General features: G+C 43.6%; 1 protein-coding gene across 12 annotated transcripts in view; it reads right to left on the bottom strand.

The window, feature by feature from the left end:
- Positions 1-19,160, bottom strand: part of dmd (dystrophin) — a 2,299,423-nt gene that overhangs the window by 794,259 nt on the left and 1,486,004 nt on the right. The window lies entirely within an intron of this gene.

Here is a 19,160-nt window from a genome sequence, read left to right as displayed (position 1 = left end):
CAAATACAGGGGGGGCATGGGTGGTTGATGGTGAGCTGCCAGCTTCAGAAGTTTAATGGTGGGAAAGGCGTGAATTGCCCAGCAATTTGAGGCGATTCCCAAACTCACGGGGTATCTGTTCTCTGCCACAAATTGCGTGCACATTAAACTCGCTGCTATTTTGCCAGCAAACTCTGGTCCAATATCTATGGAACCTGTAAACACTATCTACAGGTCTCATCCTGATCTCAGCAAAAACTTCATAAACAGGACAAGCTACAATTACAATTTTTGGTTATATTAAAGCTTGAATTCTAAATTCCTGGCTCAATATATTTTGGAAGTATCACATCACTAAGTATTGCTAAGTATTGAAATGTGTTTTATAGCTGTCATTTGCCATTTATCAGATTAGAGAGTAAATGGTTAAGGAACCTGCAGCATCAAAGGAATGTGTGACATTAGAGATTAGACATTAGACATCCATGTGTAAAATGGATTCTGGTCCCATAATGTTGACAGGCCACACGGACACATTTGCATACTTCGGTTTTTACTATCCCTCCGGCTCTTACTTCGCAACAAGTCGTGACAGTTTTCAATTATTGCCTATTGGAAAAGATCATACACCCTCCTGTACTGTTTGTTACCTCCAAGGTCTATTGTGCATTGAGTCATAGTCCACCAATTCTTTGCTATGTCATTTCAAAACCGCAAGATTTTCTTTTCTATTGATATGAAATGAAATCTCAAGGTTGGGCTAAATATTAAACCATACAGTTTAGACTCTGGTGGGGGGGGGGGGGGGGGGTGGGGGCGGCGGGGGGGAGAAAATCCCACCACAAATGGATGATGGTGATGAAACCTTGTTACGAAGATACACCTCAAACTTATTTACAGTTTGTTCGTAACAGCATTCTGGAGAAAAATGCAGTTACTTTAAAAAAAAAATGAAATGCCGATATCCTGTACAACTAAGGAAGAGCTAACAATAAAATAAAGATCTGAAACATAACATGTCCGACATGAGGAAAGGGCTGAAAAGAATGCAATATTAAAATGTTAACATTAACAGTGCACAGTAACCACTCATGACAACTGAGGATTTATTACTGTCGATTTAAACATTAGTGGCAACGTTTTATAAGCCTGCAGTTATTTGTTTCTTGATTTTGCCATAAGATGTGTTCACAAGCTGGCTTAAATTGAGCATAAAGTCTTTCAATGAACTATGTATCATGCAACACGGAGGGAAATGTGTCCTCAAGACAAGTGTTGTACTCATCTAAAAGGTCACAGACCAAAAGGACAGCAGTTGTACTCCTGAAGTTAACAATCCCATTTCCATTTCTTAGACCCTGTTATTTGCTACCAAAGGTGAAGATTATTATACTGGAACCACATAATAACCTTCTTGCATCTGCAAAATATATGACAAGTATTTTCCATTGAGATAGGCTGACTGGACCAGCGTTACGCAAAAAATATCTTTGTACAGTGTATCACTTGTTTGGAAGAAATTCTGTGCCAATGAGGAGAAACTCAATTGGTGAAAGAGTTAAGGCTTTCTTCTCAATTAAAAAAAAATCCCTGACTGAGTTCAAAAGAATTATTATTTGAACGATGAAGTATTTCCTCTTAGAACACGACACAGTAATGCTGCTACAATGAAGCTGATTTGATTTCAAAGTGCAAAGCTCTTTACTTTTTCATATCCATTTTTCATTTAAATAAAAGAGCCACTCCTAATCACCTCAAAACCAAATTGGCTGGTTTTGTTCATTCTGCCGCTGATTGTTATCTAACGTTAGCCACAATAAATCCATCATAATCCATCAGAGCTCAATCAAAAACCATTTGGTATCACTGTAACCTGAAAACCACTTCATCTGCTGAGATTCTGATTTACATTAACAAACAGAATGTAAAAACTTAACCAATGGAAATGGTTACTGTATTTTATTGCTTGTTTGATTTAATCTGGAGCATCATTACGGCATGAAGGGACTACATTAACTGATTGTTCAATGCCTGCTTTCTTTCTGTTAAGGATTTGGTTTTAAGACTGGAACAAAATTTAGGACGAATGCACAACATCAGCTTCTTTAAGAATGACCTGTCAACATCAATTACAAAACCAATAAGGAGGTCCATTTCCAAGTACATTAATAGAAGGATCAGGGCAAAAACAGAAACAAATTGTACAAAATCCAGTCTTACCTTTTTCCCTTTGCATAAAAATGCACTAAAAATATGGAGTGTCCAAATACCTTCAGTGATTTTATTAATTTACAAGTTTAGAGTTAATTGAAGATGTTGCACTATTTTCCTGCAGACTCCCTATTGATTTTTGTTATGACATGGAGAGTTAATAATGCAGGCTAGTCCATGTGGGAGGCATTTCAATGGAGTGCTTCTCTGGCTTCTGTCTTCATTCTTCAGACTTGATCACCTTTAACTTCTGATGGAGTGAAGTTTATTTCCTTTTTCATTCACAATATACCAATGCTATGATCTCATGAAGCGATCAAGCTGATCAGCGAATCAGTCTGCTTGATCCACAACAGTCGCTGCCCTTCAAGGGGCTGAGGTTCCGTCTAGCTTTTAAACCCCCTCAACGATAAAATCCAAGTTACATAAGCACCGTTTTAATTCTTCCTCATTCACGGTTTTGGGACAAAGCAAAAGGTGCTGCTCTACTCCTGCATGCTGTAGTTCATTTAAAGCATTTCATCATCCAAAAGCATGCTGACTGAGAGGGGAAAGGATACTGAAACAAATCAGAGCCCTGCCTCCTCTCATGTGTCACCACGGCAACAAATCTGTAAGGATTTCATCAACACTGATCAGACTGCTGAATAACGCTATCCAAGGACGAGAGCAACTGCACTGTACAATGACTGCAGATAACAGCCATTGTATCCCTCTCTACAGCTATCAAGAATTCAGAAGTAAACAAAACATCCTTAAAACAAATACCATGCACAGTCAAGAAAAACATTCCTGTAAATTCACATCTAAAAATAGGTTTGAATTATGTAACAATTTAATATCCAGCAAGAGAACATACTGTTTATGGCAAGTTATAAAAGTAACCAAATGATCTATTTTTTATACAAGATATGTTCCATGGGTTCAGTATCACCAGCCACTCCTGCCAATGGACCTGGTGTTCCTTAACCTACCCATTAAATATGAAGGTGTAGCGAGACCCAGTGTTAAACAGAAAATCCTTGCAACTGTATTCCAGCGTACTGGCTATATCACATGCGTGGTCATGTGATCTCATTGTCTTTGGTAGGTGGAACAATATACACTCTGCCAGAGCATAGCTCAGGTTAAACACCACTGAAACATTATGGAATATATTAAACAGATAAAAGAATAAAGGACAGAAATGAGTGGAGGCATTATTCTGCTCATTATGGTACAATAGGATCGACCCCTGAATTATGAGCAGGGTGAGGAGAAGGGGCCTCCTTGGCAGTGTGAGGTTACATTTGTGGCACTCTCCACACCAAAAATGCTGCAAAAGCCAGAAAGTTTCAGATTTGGTCCTAGCGACCCCTTGTTTTGGGGGTCATTTTATAATTTTAAATGTTTTTTCAACTTTCTTCCCCCATTCCCCAATCTTCAGAGGCTGGCCAGGCCACAGTCCCGGCCTGGACCCTCTTGTAGACCCTATTTCAGAAAGTGAAATGCCTCATCTCACTGGGCGCATCAGCCTCCAAATATACGCTTTACTTCCAAATAAGGTCACAGAAAAGTCCATCGCAAGTCCAAGGCCAGTCCCATCAAAATCCTGGTGGAACTTCCTGCTGTTCAGGCAGACTCCTGTTGGAGTTACAAGGGGCTCAATTTTTCCCAGTATTTGCACCATTTTGTTTTTGAGCAGGCTGCTTTTTCTGGCCTAACTTGAAAATCCCCAGCTTCCCAAATCAATTTGCACCAGCGAAATTCAGTTAGTTATGAATTTTTTGTAAGTTTTTTTTCAGCAATAGGGGGCGTAACCAGCCACCTACGCCACTTCTGGCCATTTAGGGAAGTTTAGCCAGCTGAGGGTTACTCCAATTCTGATTAGGCCAGTGTATGTGGCCTGTCCTGAAAAAGCTTCCCTAGAGTAGAGAGCGAGAGCAGAGAGAGAAAGCGAGAGTAGAGAGTGAGAGCGAGAGTAGAGAGCGTGAGTAGACAGTGAGAACGAGAGCAGAGAGTGAGAGCGAGAGTAGAAAGCGAGAGTCAAGAGCGAGAGTAGAGAGTGAGAGCAAGAGAGAGAGCGAGAGAGAGAAAAAGAGAGAGGGAGCGAAAAAGAGAGAGGGAGAAAGGGAGAGAGAGAGAGAGAGAGAGAGAGAGACACCCAGAGAGAGAGAGAGTGAGAGAGAGAGAGAGACACCCAGAGAGAGAGGGAGAGAGAGAGAGAGAGAGAGAGAGAGACTCGAACTGGCGACCGAGAATGGGACCAGACCGGACAGCCTTCGGGCAGGGTTGGAGGTAAGGTGGTGCTGTGTGTTTTTCAAATTTTTTTTTTATGTGTATGCTTCACTTTGCAGCCTCAGCTTGCATTGTGTCCCTGGTTACCGTGGCAGCCCGATCTTTTTGGCGCAGATCAAGGCTCCACCCCCAAAACTAAAGGTCTAAAGGTTGGGTTAGGCCACACCAAAATGAAGTGATCCAATGGAGAAACTTACAACACTTTTTTATTTGGCGAACTTGGGCCCCCAAAAAAATCAGGCGTAACTCTTCAAGTATGCCAAAAAAATGCTTTGGGGAAACTGAAGCACAAGGAGTCCACTGTAATGGCTGAGCAATTTCAGGGCCCAGAACGGCATGAAAACAGCACATTCCCATCATTACAACATGTCGGAATAGGCTTGAAATGTCAAAAGCAACAAAGATGCATGTTGTGCAGTGAGTCTCAAGGTAACTTTTTACATGGCTATTTGCTTACAGGGAGTCTGACCAGGTTGTATCCCAATGGCTTCGGATTAATTAGCAAACTGAGCGCAAATATAATCCTATGACCTGTAGCTCCTGGATACAAAGCTGTCCATCAAAGCAACTACTACTACAAAGAACCATAACCATGATCTTCTCACCAATCTGACTCATTCATCTTCAGCTGTCAATCAAACTTATCATGTTAAATATCTTGGCTCAGTGGCCGCATTCTCACCTTATGAGTCAGAAGGTTATGAGCTCAAGCTCCACTCTCGAGACTGGAGGATACGTCAGTGCAGTGCAGAGAGAGTGCTGCACTATCAGAAGTGATGCCTCTCAGATGAGATGTTAAATTAAGGCCCTGTCTTCCCTTTCCATTGGAGGTAAAAGATCTCACAATACTTTTCAAAGATGAACAGGGAAGTTCTCCCGGTGTCCTGGCCAACATTTATCCCTCAACCTGCATCCCTAAAAAAACAAATGATCTGGTAATTTCTCTCAATTGCTGCTTCTCCTGGCCCTGCAAAGGAAAGTTTCTCACTTACTTTGGAGGGCCCCTTGGGACAGGAAAGCTGCGGATAGCTTCGCACCTCAGGTTCTGGTTAAAATATAATCGCAGTACCTTTGACGTAATTGGACCGCAGTTTCCATTAATTCAGGAGGCTCCCACCAGCTTCCGGGGGGCATCCTAGCCACCTAGCTGTCGTCAGCAGTTAAAATGGTGGCCAGCGGAAACAGGGAGGTAAGCCCGAGCGCTCCATTTTAAAGATCCGCTGTTCTATTTGCACCAGGCGGGGTGGATTAAAATTCACCCAAGGTGTCTGTGGACCAATCTGAAACCATTCAACTCAAGTCATTCTCAGTGAAAATTTGGTGTGGTGCCCCTTCCAAGTCACACCTGATGTGCCTTAATGATAGTGCCATTAGGTTTACATTGAATCCTCCAATCCAGGATTAAAATAAGGACGCGTTTATTTGTACAGCCAAAATGGCCAACATGTTCCACCCTTTGTTTCTGATTGGTCCCCTTGGAGGATAAGCCACACCCTGAAGTTGCTCTGGAATGTGTAACTGGAATCGCCCATCCCAAGGTCACACTGACTTTGAAAATTGTAACTCAATCCACTTTGACTTCCTGAAGCAACAGAGGAGAGAGCTCCCCAGAAGTCAGCAAAGGCCAGCCAAAGTGCCTTACCCCAGCGCAAGTGCTCCTTCCCCCCGCCCCCCCATCATAGATGGGGCAGGCATTGTGTATGGATTGTTAACAGATTTATTGGTTATGAAGTGAATAGTGAGTGTCGTGACTTCTGGATATCATCCACTCCAACGATGTTCCTTGTAGAGGGTTGGAAGAACGTGATCCATCTTCCCCGAGTTCCCTCTCTCTCCTCCGATCCCCCCCCATTCCCTCCACCCCCAGCCTCTCACTCTCTCCACCCCTCCAGCCTCTCTCTCTCTCTTGCACCCCAGCCTCTCTCTCTACCACCCCCCCCCCCACCCCCCCAGCCTCGCTCTCTCCCCCAGCCTCTTTCTCTTTTTCCCCTCAATCACGCTCTCTCTCCATCCCCCCAAGCTCTCTCTCTCTCTCTCTTCCTCCCCCGGCTGCTCGCCACCGCCGCTCTCCCCCCGTTGCCGCTACTCGGACTCGTGGCTCACGGGATGCTCGGGGCCCGATCAGAGGCTTGGGGCTTGCAGCTCAGCGGGAGCAACAACATGGTTGGACTGATCGCAGGACCCCACTTCTCTCTCTCTTGCCCTGCCGCTCTTTCGCCATTGCCCCCCGCCCCCGCAACCATCAGCCCCCTCCCACCGCCTTTGGGCCCCTCCCGCCACCATCGGGCGCAGGCCGGCCGGGGCTGGGGGAGAAGGGGGGAAGAAAGTCGGGGCCTCAGGTCCTGCTGCTGGCACCGCATGGATGGAATGGAGGGGGCGGAGCTTGACAGGGGCTGGGCTTATTGTCTGTCAGTCAAAAAAGTGCAGTACGGGTGGGGGCGCGACTGGACAGACACCAGTCTGTCAAAAAATGTGCAGTAAATAGTTAGTCCCTTAAAATAACACCAACTTTTTGAATCATTGTTTGATGACGGAGGACTCAAATATCGTTGCCAATAATACCATGTCCATCTAGCTAATCCTAATAGATGCATTTCTTCCATTGCTCTTTGTGTCCAAGCTATCGCTATCAAAAGCCAAGCAGATTAATCTTGGACTGGGCCATTACTTTTCAGGGCCTGAACAAGTCAAATTCTATTCTGTTATTGCATGTGATTCTGGAATGTTATCAGTGTTTTGGGAAATCATATTCTGCAATTCAATTTGTTTTTCTGTGAAACTGAAGACCAATGATCATGCCTATAATACACAAAGGGGCTGCTATTCTCTGCAAACTAAACTGCTGGCTTACAGTGACAAGTCAAATTCCATTTTATTCCATGGGTTTCTGGGATTTGTGTGTGTTTTGGGCAATACCTTTCATGGTTCCAAATGTTCATTCCATGAAAGCAAAAGCCTTACTGAATGGTTGCTCTTTGTCAATGATAGCAACTGCAGTGGTCAATCCATGAGCAATCAGTCCAGTCTGGATATCAAAGAATAAACAACAAAGAATAGAGACACTTGGCTTCACCCCACCTTATAAATAGGGTTAATTTTCTATTTATAAATAGCTTTCATCAGCTCTATGAGGCTCCAGAAACACAGTAATTTACAGACTAATTCTGTTGCCTAGTTTAAAGTCCAGTTAACTGATAAATTGACTCAATTGATATTGCTTAATTTTTGGAGTTTATTACTGAATTAAAGAATAATTGCTGCATCAGAATATTGAATGGTTAAAACACCATTACAGATAACAGACTGGTTGCTAGCATGGCATTTGTTCTTTGGTCTCATTTGGTACATTGGGCCAAGAACCAGCTTGATTCATTAGAACTAGAGTTATTTATCCTGAGAATGTGCAGGAAACATTACGAGTGTGTGGGAGGTGTGCATGTGGATACAAATTGAGAGAAACACTTTAAGCATTAAAGAGTTGCAAGTGTGGGCACAAAATGGGAATATCCCAATGTAGAAGTCTTAGCATGCAGGAACTAACAGAAATCTGCTGCATGTCAAATGCACATAGCCCTGTATTCTTTATTTGACTGTGTGCCAATAAATAAATAGAAAGAAATGAAGAACATAACTTATATAATAACACCTTTCACAACCTCAGGCTGTCCCAAAGCACTTTACAGCAAATTATTATTTTTTTTAGAAGAGTAGTTTTCAAGGAATGCTGTAATGTAGAGAAACTCTGCAGTCAATTTGCTCACTGCCAGGTCCCACAAACAGCAATGAGATAATAATCAGGTAATCTGTTTTAGTGATGTTGGTTGAGAGATGAATATTGGCCAGGACTTCAGGTGAACTCCCTTGCTCTTCTTTGAATAGTGCCATGGGATCTTTTATGTCCACCTGGGAGGACAGATGGTTTAACATCTCATCTGAAAGATGGCACCTCCAACAGTACTGCACTGAAGTGTCGGCCTAGATTATGTCAAGTCTCTGGCATGGGACTACCACACACAACCTTCTGACTCAGAGACAAGCATGCTACCACTGAGCCACGGCTTACAATTATGCTCCTGCAGCACAATTCTACTTGCTTTTTCTATTTCATACTGTACTTTATCCCTTCCAACTGTTCCACCTAATTGAGAAGGTAGGGGACTCTGAGGACATGGGGTCTGTGTGGATTTGGCATCAACTTAACATAAGAAGCTCAAACATAACCCCTGTCCTTCCCAATGCGACAAGGCTGTAGCAGACAACCATTCTGAGTGATTCTTGACTTAATGGATTAAAACCTCTCTGGCGAATGGTGACCCACTGATGATTGGGTGGGGGGGAGGGGGGGCGGGGTGGTAATGCACTGGAATGTGTTTCAGTGCTTGCATCTCTCCCTCTGTTCTTCAAATAATTAACCATCAGGCCATTCCTTATACACTCTGTTCAGTTTGTGAAACAAAGAATTAAGAGGACGTGACACAAAACAAATTAAGTTGTCATTTCTGTGGTGAGGTGGTTAATTAGGGACAAAGTACATTCGAAGAGATCAAAAGGGATACCTCTACGAGCATGTCGTACAGGCCAGATTAGTTCTCATAATTGTCTGCAGTGTTTTTAGTCTCAGCAGTACTCACACGGAGAGAATCCACCTGTCACTCTATAGCTTAAGATATTTTGAATAAACAAATGAGCCTGTCTTGAGCAAAGGAATGTCTGGCCAGCAAGAGATAAGCCCTTTTCACAGAATAGATAGAAGCAGACCGGATTTTCCTGACTTGTTTCCAGCTCAGAATTTTTCCCTTCAAAATGAAGTCTCCAGCAGTTGAGACTGACAGTTATTCACAGAGCCCATTACTCAGTTCTGCTGACTGCTTCAGTGGTACACAAATCCACAGGCACATAAAAACCTGACAAGCACGTCACTCGGCCATCACCTCAAATGAATATTATAATTCAAGCCTTTATTAAGGAGAATATAAACTAACTTGTTCCAAAAGACCAAATATTTCCTCGAGTTTCGTGAATAATATGTTCAAGGGCACTCGAGGGTAAAGCAGGAATGAAAAATAGTCGAGAGGAATTCATGCACCTGCACTTTTTCACGTAGCAATCCTTCATAATTATCAAGCATTGCTGCACAAGAAGATTTTTATTTGTGCTTCTAAACGTTTTGAATAAAATAGGAGGTTGGTCTTTCTATTGACTATCCTACAGAAGCAAATGTATTTTGTTACTGCCATTTCACATTCATAGAGATTAAGTTAGCCCGTCACAGAGGTGTCTTAAAATCAGTAATCATATCACAGATTTTCCACTCGGAGCTGTGTGCATTGGAAGATAAAGTGAAAATAAAAGTTCCTCTCTTGAACTTAAGGAATTCATCATACAAAACAACTAATCACTTTTAATGCTCTTACTCAGGCTGTGGAGCTGGTGGACTAAAAGGCTCACCCTGTGTTGCTCCTTTCACACGCCCAAGCTCACCTGTTCACCTTGGATAGGACAATGGGCAGTACAGAGAGGACCTTCAGAGAGGAAAGTGCAAAAGACTATCCAACTTTCCTTCCACCTGCCACCTTCCCATCTCTCCACACCCAGGTGCAACAACCCCACTGACACCTGGGAGTCCCTGGCCAAAGACCGCCCTGAGTGGAGGAAGTGCATCCGGGAGGGCGCTGAGCACCTCGAGTCTCATCGCTGGGAGTATGCAGAAATCGAGCGCAGGCAGCAGAAAGAGCGTGCGGCAAATCAGGCCCACCTGTGACTGGGACTGTGGTTCTCATATTGGACTGTTCAGCCACCTAAAGACTCATGTTAAGAGTGGAAGCAAGTCCTCCTCGATTCCGAGGGACTGCCTATGATGATGATAATGATCTCCACACCCCACCCCAGACCCAACCACACACACATACATTTTAAGATTACTTTACACCTCCTCTAATTATTCTCGTGGCACAAAAGAACAGGTTTTTGACTCAAAACAGTTCAGACTCATGATATTCTTTACGACTTAGGGAAGATTCTGAATCAGTTATCCATATTCGAGACCCACGGTACAAGAATCCTGGATGCTGTGGAAACAAAGTGGCTTGCAAAGCATCAGAACAATTGTTCGACCATTTTTTTAAAAACTTTATACTTTTTCATTACATAGTTATAGCTGCAACACGTGAAGAGAAATGCCCCCAAGCAAAAATACAAAGAAACAAAGAGAAAGAAAGAAGCCAATTCAACATCACAGTAGATAAAGCAGACTATAAACACGGCAACAATAACAAGCTGCAGTACAAATTTGTTACAGTCTAACACCTGAGGCAAGGTTGAGCCAATCAACGGTAGCATTCAAAGATCATAGAGACTAAAAGGAAGACGTACTGTGATAAGAATCTCAACACGGAATAAGCTGAGGAAAACTACAAGAGACCTATTCGGGCCCTATACTAGCAGGGGTGGTCTGGAGCAGGACAGCAAGCCATGAGCTGCACAGTTGTAAGGCTCTTGGGCATGATTATCATGGCTCTGAAGGATCAGTTCAACAAGAGGTGATGAGAATTTGGAGCAGATATGTGGACATCATATCAGCAAGAGGAAAAATATCAGAGGGGAATCAAGAATCTATTGTGCAGAATGGGGAGAAAGGTACAGGCGCAGCAAGATGGTGATCTCGCCACGTAGACCTAGATCAGTATACATAGAAAAAGGGTTAGATGGGGTACTGAAACGAACTGGCAAGTACCAGTGGTAAAAGTCAATAGATATTGGCAAATCTGTTTGGGCTGGAGGTTTGATCACATGACATTTGATCATGTGATGCCTGCATGCAGTTGGCAAATGTTACTGCATTTACGGGAAGTTTCCCAAGTGCCTCCTTGACTAGTCCCCAACAATCGAGATTCACTCGCTGATCCCCCGCGAGATTCTCTCTCTGATCCCCATCACCCGAGCGATTCTCTCACTGATCCCCATCACCCGAGCGATTCTCTCTCTGATCCCCATCGCCCGAGAGATTCTCTCTCTGATCCCCATCGCCCGAGAGATTCTCTCTCCGATCCCCAGCGCCTGAGAGATTCTCTCTCTGATCCCCATCGCCCGAGAGATTCTCTCTCTGATCCCCATCACCCGAGCGATTCTCTCACTGATCCCCATCACCCGAGCGATTCTCTCTCTGATCCCCATCGCCCGAGAGATTCTCTCTCTGATCCCCATCGCCCGAGAGATTCTCTCTCCGATCCCCAGCGCCTGAGAGATTCTCTCTCTGATCCCCATCGCCTGAGAGATTCTCTCTCTGATCCCCTTCGCCCGAGAGATTCTCTCTCCGATCCCCAGCGCCTGAGAGATTCTCTCTCTGATCCCCATCGCCCGAGAGATTCTCTCTCTGATCCCCATCGCCCGAGAGATTCTCTCTCTGATCCCCATCGCCTGAGAGATTCTCTCTCTGATCCCCATCGCCTGAGAGATTCTCTCTCTGATCCCCATCGCCCGATTCTCTCACTGATCCCCATCACCCGAGCGATTCTCTCTCTGATCCCCATCGCCCGATTCTCTCTCTGATCCCCATCGCCCGATTCTCTCTCTGATCCCCATCACCCGATTCTCTCTCTGATCCCCATCGCCTGAGAGATTCTCTCTCTGATCCCCATCGCCCGATTCTCTCTCTGATCCCCAACACCTGAGAGATTCTCTCTCTGATCCCCATCGCCCGATTCTCTCTCTGATCTCCATCGCCCGATTCTCTCTCTGATCCCCATCGCCTGAGAGATTCTCTCTCTGATCCCCATCGCCCGATTCTCTCTCTGATCCCCAACACCTGAGAGATTCTCTCTCTGATTCCCATCGCCCGATTCTCTCTCTGATCCCCATCGCCCGATTCTCTCTCTGATCCCCATCGCCCGATTCTCTCTCTGATCCCCATCGCCTGAGAGAGTCGCTCTCTGATCCCCATCGCCCGAGAGATTCGCTCTCTGATCCCCATCAGTTGAGATTTTATGTAGTGAAATTGCGGGAAGACAAATAGAAAAAGAAACGGATTGGAAGAGCCAAAGTTGTCACCAGTACTAAGTAAAACAGCTACTGCTGCAGCCAAAATATAAACACCAATATTTGGGAATTTTACTGCCTAGGTGCTTATCTAGGCTCCAGCATTAACCTGCCCACACCATCCCCATTGGCATCTGCACCAGCCTGTCAAAACTCTGCAACCTCTAATTAGTGCATTGGCACCGCCCATTAACTCTACTTTCCTATCTTTTCCCTGATTGCTCCCAACAGTGCCTGGGAAATTAATCAGTGATTCCGGGAAACACACGGATAATCCAGAAGGGTTTGCACATCTAGTAGTCCATGTCAGGTAAATAACACAGGTGGAAGATTGGCTCAAAGCTCAAAAAGGTAGAAGATGCAAACTAATTCTTTCGAGTATACTTCCAATGTTTGGAAAAGGAGGGTCGTACACCAAAAAAATTAAGGTGAACAAGTGGTAAGCAGTATAGTGTGAGAACAGCATTGCTATCTTCATTATATAAAACTGGAGTTCCAGTTTTAAAAGCACTGTTACAGGAGATGCGGGCTACACTCAAATCAAGGATGGACAAAGAGACTTGCAAGGAATATTGAGGCAGCCACAGAAATCAATTTAAGCCAGTTGGGTAGCTGAAGGAGGAAGCAGGATTCCTTCAGAAATACCCAGGGCCTAGGTACTTATGTTTGAAAGGATTAAATTCAATGAGATCAATGAAGAAGTAGATTGAGGGAGGTTGATCAACTATAGAAAGTAAATGGAACACCGTTAAAGGTAATAATGCTGAGAATACAGATAAATAAATTCCCCAAACTAATAAGCTCAGCGTGAGCAAACACAAATCTAAATAGATTAATAGACAAATTAAAAGTGAGGTAAAGAGGAAAAGTGACTTGTATTAATCCTGCAGACAACAAGGAAAATGACACTAGGATGAGTGCAAATGATGCAGAAATACATTAAAGAGGTGATCAGAGTGGCAGAGAGAGATATCGAGAAAAGTATCACAACAGAGGCCAAGCAAAGCAGTGAAAGAAATTCTCTCAGTAACATATCACACAAGTCTAATGAAATAATAGCAAGGATCATAAACGATTGCAACAAGCCTCGAAATTGAGGAAGAGCATACAATAGGAATTATTCTGCATGGACACTTCCTCCAAGTATTCACAAGAAAACATGAGCATCAAGCCTTCCCTAGACAAAGATATCCCGAGAAATCCAAGATATCTTTGCAGATTAAATGGAAGTCCCAGAAAAGCTAAATGTACACAAAACAAATAAATCGGCAAGAATAGATGTCATTTTTCTCAAGTTGAGAGAGACTAAGAGGGATCCGTGAGGCACTTAACAATTATTATGAGGGAGTGAATAGACATCGTGGAAGTACCAATAGATTGGAAATAGGCTCAACGTGGTTTCAATATTCACAAATGGTGACAAAACTGACGCAGGAAATTACAGATCCATTAGCCTTACTTCCATTCCATGGAAAATAATGGAATTGATTATCGGGAGCAAACTGGAAGATCATCTGTAGAATAACAATCTAGTAAACAGAAGTCAACATGGATTCGGAAGGGGAAAGTCCTGCTTGATGAATCTCATCAACTTCTTTGAGTAAGTGACAACCCAAATGGAAAGTCCTATGAAGTGTTGCAGCTTGACCTTCAAAACACTGCTCATAAAGTTCAACATTAAAGTCTATTAATTGATCTCAAAGCTGTGAGGATTCGTTGTTAGCAGTGGGAATTCATTATAAATGTGATGACGATAGGATACAACAAGTACTCGTTGGAGGAGTTATGTCAGAGTTGGGGAGGGCGGGGTGTGTGGGGCAGAGTAATGATGGGTTGCCAATCATGCTGCAAAAACACAATCCATATTGCTAAATTATCTTGGCCAAACCAAGAACAAAATGATTGCTACCATTTCCAAATTAAGATGTTAAATTTCATGCCCCAAAACACTTATGATGTCCCTTTTAGTGGAATCAACTGCAATACGGTGGTCTGTTTGTTTAATTTTGTAATTAATATGGTAATTTATTCTGATTGATGTAACATTTTACCCCTAATAACACAATTGATGCAGGCATCTAGTATTTCGTAAATTAAGTAATTAGGTTTTCTAAATTCTGAATGAAAACGTGGGGAAGTTATTATTGAAGCTAATCCCAAAAGCACTTTTGATGTAATTTGGGGCAGAAGGATACACAATTACACTTTGAAGGGGTCTTCAAATCAATGATCCAAATCGGTAATGTTATCCAATCATGAGGTTACGTCACTTTTGTACTGAAAAACATACCAAGAAGGAAAGACATAGAAACATAGAAACATAGAAAATAGGTGCAGGAGTCGGCCATTCGGCCCTTCAAGCCTGCACCGCCATTCAATGAGTTCATGGCTGAACATGCAACTTCAATACCCCATTCTTGCTTTCTCACCATACCCCTTGATCCCCCTAGTAGTAAGGACTTCATCTAACTCCTTTTTGAATATATTTAGTGAATTGGCCTCAACAACTTTCTGTGGTAGAGAATTCCACAGGTTCACCACTCTCTGGGTGAAGAAATTCCTCCTCATCTCAGTCCTAAATGGCTTACCCCTTATCCTTAGACTGTGTCCCCTGGTTCTGGACTTCCCCAACATTGGAAACATTCTTCCTGCATCTAACCTGTCTAACCCCGTCAGAATTTTAAACGTTTCTATGAGGTCCCCTCTCATTCTTCTGAACTCCAGCGAATACAAGCCCAGTTGATCCAGTCTTTCTTGATAGGTCAGTCCCGCCATCCCGGGAATCAGTCTGGTGAACCTTCGCTGCACTCCCTCAATAGCAAGAATGTCCTTCCTCAGGTTAGGAGACCAAAACTGTACACAATACTCCAGGTGTGGCCTCACCAAGGCCCTGTACAACTGTAGCAACACCTCCCTGCCCCTGTACTCAAATCCCCTCGCTATGAAGGCCAACATGCCATTTGCTTTCTTAACCGCCTGCTGTACCTGCATGCCAACCTTCAATGACTGATGTACCATGACACCCAGGTCTCTTTGCACCTCCCCTTTTCCTAATCTGTCACCATTCAGATAATAGTCTGTCTTTCTGTTTTTACCACCAAAGTGGATAACCTCACATTTATCCACATTATACTTCATCTGCCATGCATTTGCCCACTCACCTAACCTATCCAAGTCGCTCTGCAGCCTCATAGCATCCTCCTCGCAGCTCACACTGCCACCCAACTTAGTGTCATCCGCAAATTTGGAGATACTACATTTAATCCCCTCATCTAAATCATTAATGTACAGTGTAAACAGCTGGGGCTCCAGCACAGAACCTTGCGGTACCCCACTAGTCACTGCCTGCCATTCTGAAAAGTACCCATTTACTCCTACTCTTTGCTTCCTGTCTGACAACCAGTTCTCAATCCATGTCAGCACACTACCCCCAATCCCATGTGCTTTAACTTTGCACATTAATCTCTTGTGTGGGACCTTGTCGAAAGCCTTCTGAAAGTCCAAATATACCACGTCAACTGGTTCTCCCTTGTCCACTCTACTGGAAACATCCTCAAAAAATTATGGAAGATTTGTCAAGCATGATCTCCCTTTCACAAATCCATGCTGACTTGGACCTATCATGTCACCATTTTCCAAATGCGCTGCTATGACATCCTTAATAATTGATTCCATCATTTTACCCACTACTGAGGTCAGGCTGACCGGTCTATAATTCCCTGTGTTCTCTCTCCCTCCTTTTTTAAAAAGTGGGGTTACATTGGCTACCCTCCACTCCATAGGAACTGATCCAGAGTCAATGGAATGTTGGAAAATGACTGTCAATGCATCCACTATTTCCAGGGCCACCTCCTTAAGTACTCTGGGATGCAGTCCATCAGGCCCTGGGGATTTATCGGCCTTCAATCCCATCAATTTCTCCAACACAATTTCCCAACTAATAAGGATTTCCCTCAGTTCCTCCTCCTTACTAGACCCTCCGACCCCTTTTATATCCGGAAGGTTGTTTGTGTCCTCCTTAGTGAATACCGAACCAAAGTACTTGTTCAATTGGTCCGCCATTTCTTTGTTCCCCATTATGACTTCCCCTGATTCTGACTGCAGGGGACCTACGTTTGTCTTTACTAACCTTTTTCTCTTTACATATCTATAGAAATTTTTGCAATCCGTCTTAATGTTCCCTGCAAGCTTCTTCTCGTACTCCATTTTCCCTGCCCTAATCAAACCCTTTGTCCTCCTCTGCTGAGTTCTAAATTTCTCCCAGTCCCCGGGTTCGCTGCTATTTCTGGCCAATTTGTATGCCACTTCCTTGGCTTTAATACTATCCCTGATTTCCCTTGATAGCCATGGTTGAGCCACCTTCCCTTTTTTATTTTTACGCCAGACAGGAATGTACAATTGTTGTAGTTCATCCATGCGGTCTCTAAATGTCTGCCATTGCCCATCCACAGTCAACCCCTTCAGTATCATTCGCCAATCTATCCTAGCCAATTCACGCCTCATACCTTCAAAGTTACCCTTTTTTAAGTTCTGGACCATGGTCTCTGAATTAACTGTTTCATTCTCCATCCTAATGCAGAATTCCACCATATTATGGTCACTCTTCCCCAAGGGGCCTCGCACAATGACATCTCATATTAAAGTGCTGTTGATAGTACCCCATGACTGAGTCTATTCTAATTGAAACCGAGTTTGAAAGGAACAATTCAGAACACATCCTAGTGCTCCAAGTTGTGCAAATTAAACAAGCTGTGTGTGTGAGTAAATAGAAAACCCATCATCATCATCATCATCATTGGCAGTCCCTCGGAATCGAGGGAAGACTTGCTTCCACTCGAAAAATGAGTCCTTAGGTGGCTGAACAGTCCAATACGAGAGCCACAGTCCTTGTCACAGGTGGGACAGACAGTCGTTGAGGGAAGGGGTGGGTGGGTGGGACTGGTTTGCATCACGCTCTTTCCGCTGCCTGCGCTTGATTTCGGCATGCTCTCGACGATGAGACTTCCTCCACTCAGGGCGGCCTTTGGCCAGGGATTCCCAGGTGTCAGTGGGGATGTTGCACTTTATCAGGGAGGCTTTGAGGGTGTCCCTGTAACATTTCCTCTGCCCACATTTGGCTCGTTTGCCGTGAAGGAGTTCCGAGTAGAGCGCTTGCTTTGGGAGTCTTGTGTCTGGCATGCGGACAATGTGGCCCACCCAGCGGAGCTGATCAAGTGTGGTCAGTGCTTCAATGATGGGGATGTTGGCCTGGTCGAGGACGCTAACATTGGTGCGTCTGTCCTCCCAGGGGAGTTGTAGGATCTTGCAGAGACATTATAGGTTTTATCAACCAACTAAAAGTTTTGTAGGGCTGGAAAAATAAATATTAAAGGTTCAGATTGAGACACAAGTCTGTCATTTGTCCTATGTTTTTTCTTGTTACACAGGAGAGTAAGAGTGAAATGGAGCAAAGCATGCCTTCATAGTGATTGGGCAACATTTTTTAGATGGCAACTGAGTAAAAGGGAATTCACAGAGCACTTCACAACATCAACAACACACCAGCAAAATGGCACTTGGGAATCAGAAATAAAGATGTTGCATAATTTATTTTTCCATTTTTTTTAAATGCATTGTTAGTTCCTGTGAGTATGTTTACATAACATATTTGTATTCATTCAAGGGAAAAGATGGCACCGCTGGTGGCTGGATAATTTATTGTATTTTATAAGCAGTGACATCATCAAACAGATACATTTTGCTATTGCACAGGTCTGTGTACTAAAACCTCACCTTGAAGTAAACACCATCTACTGCATCAGTCTCTCAGTATTTGCTGCTGCTAATAGTGCTTTTAACTTACTGATCCAGTCTCTGGAAATAATGATCAAAAAATGTCTTCACACCTCTCCATCTCTCCCCCTTTTGGGGATTGATTTGTGGGATGGGGGACTGATGTCATGACATAATTTTATGTCGTATCATGATCATGTCGGGCAAGCAGACCTGAGACTGACAGAACTGGCTCTGTGCATTTTCAAGGTTGCGTCACGATGCTATTTTATAGCATCTTGCAAATGTGCAAGCACCACGGAAATGCTCCACACTTAGTTGCCCAGAACACGAGGCACCTAATTCAACAACAGATCACAGGACCCACGAAAACACAGGGCTCGGATGCCGCCAGAATTTAGAATCAAGTGCCATTGGCAGCACCTGATGAAAAAGTAACTAAAGAGAAGATTCAAAACCTCCCTATGAGCTCGTTAAGTATGTATGTGAACAAGGTTACAAATGGCATTTGATGCATTGGGTATAATGTTTCCTGAGTTAATAAAATCTGTTCAAAGCAACAGGAGTCTAGCCAAGTCCTGACTCTAGTTACGTAGTATTTACAGCACAGAAACAGGCCATTCGGCCCAACAGATCCACGCTTGTGTTTATGTTCTACTCAAGACTCCTCCCAACTGTCTTCATCTAACCCCATCAACATATCCTTCGATACCCTTCTCCCTCGTGTTTATCCAGCTTCCCCTTAAATGCATCTATGCTAATCGCCTCAACTACTCCTTATGGTAGTGAGTTCCACATTCTCACCACTCTCTCGGTAAAGAAGTCTCTCCTGATTTTATTTAGTACATTTATAGTGCTTATATATGCTCATATAAAGCCAGTCAACT

This window comes from Pristiophorus japonicus, chromosome 11, assembly GCF_044704955.1.
Source record: "Pristiophorus japonicus isolate sPriJap1 chromosome 11, sPriJap1.hap1, whole genome shotgun sequence".
In the NCBI taxonomy this organism is placed as follows: domain Eukaryota; kingdom Metazoa; phylum Chordata; class Chondrichthyes; family Pristiophoridae; genus Pristiophorus; species Pristiophorus japonicus.
The sequence above is the reverse complement of the archived record's forward strand: the minus strand, read 5'-3'. Positions and strand labels throughout refer to the sequence as shown.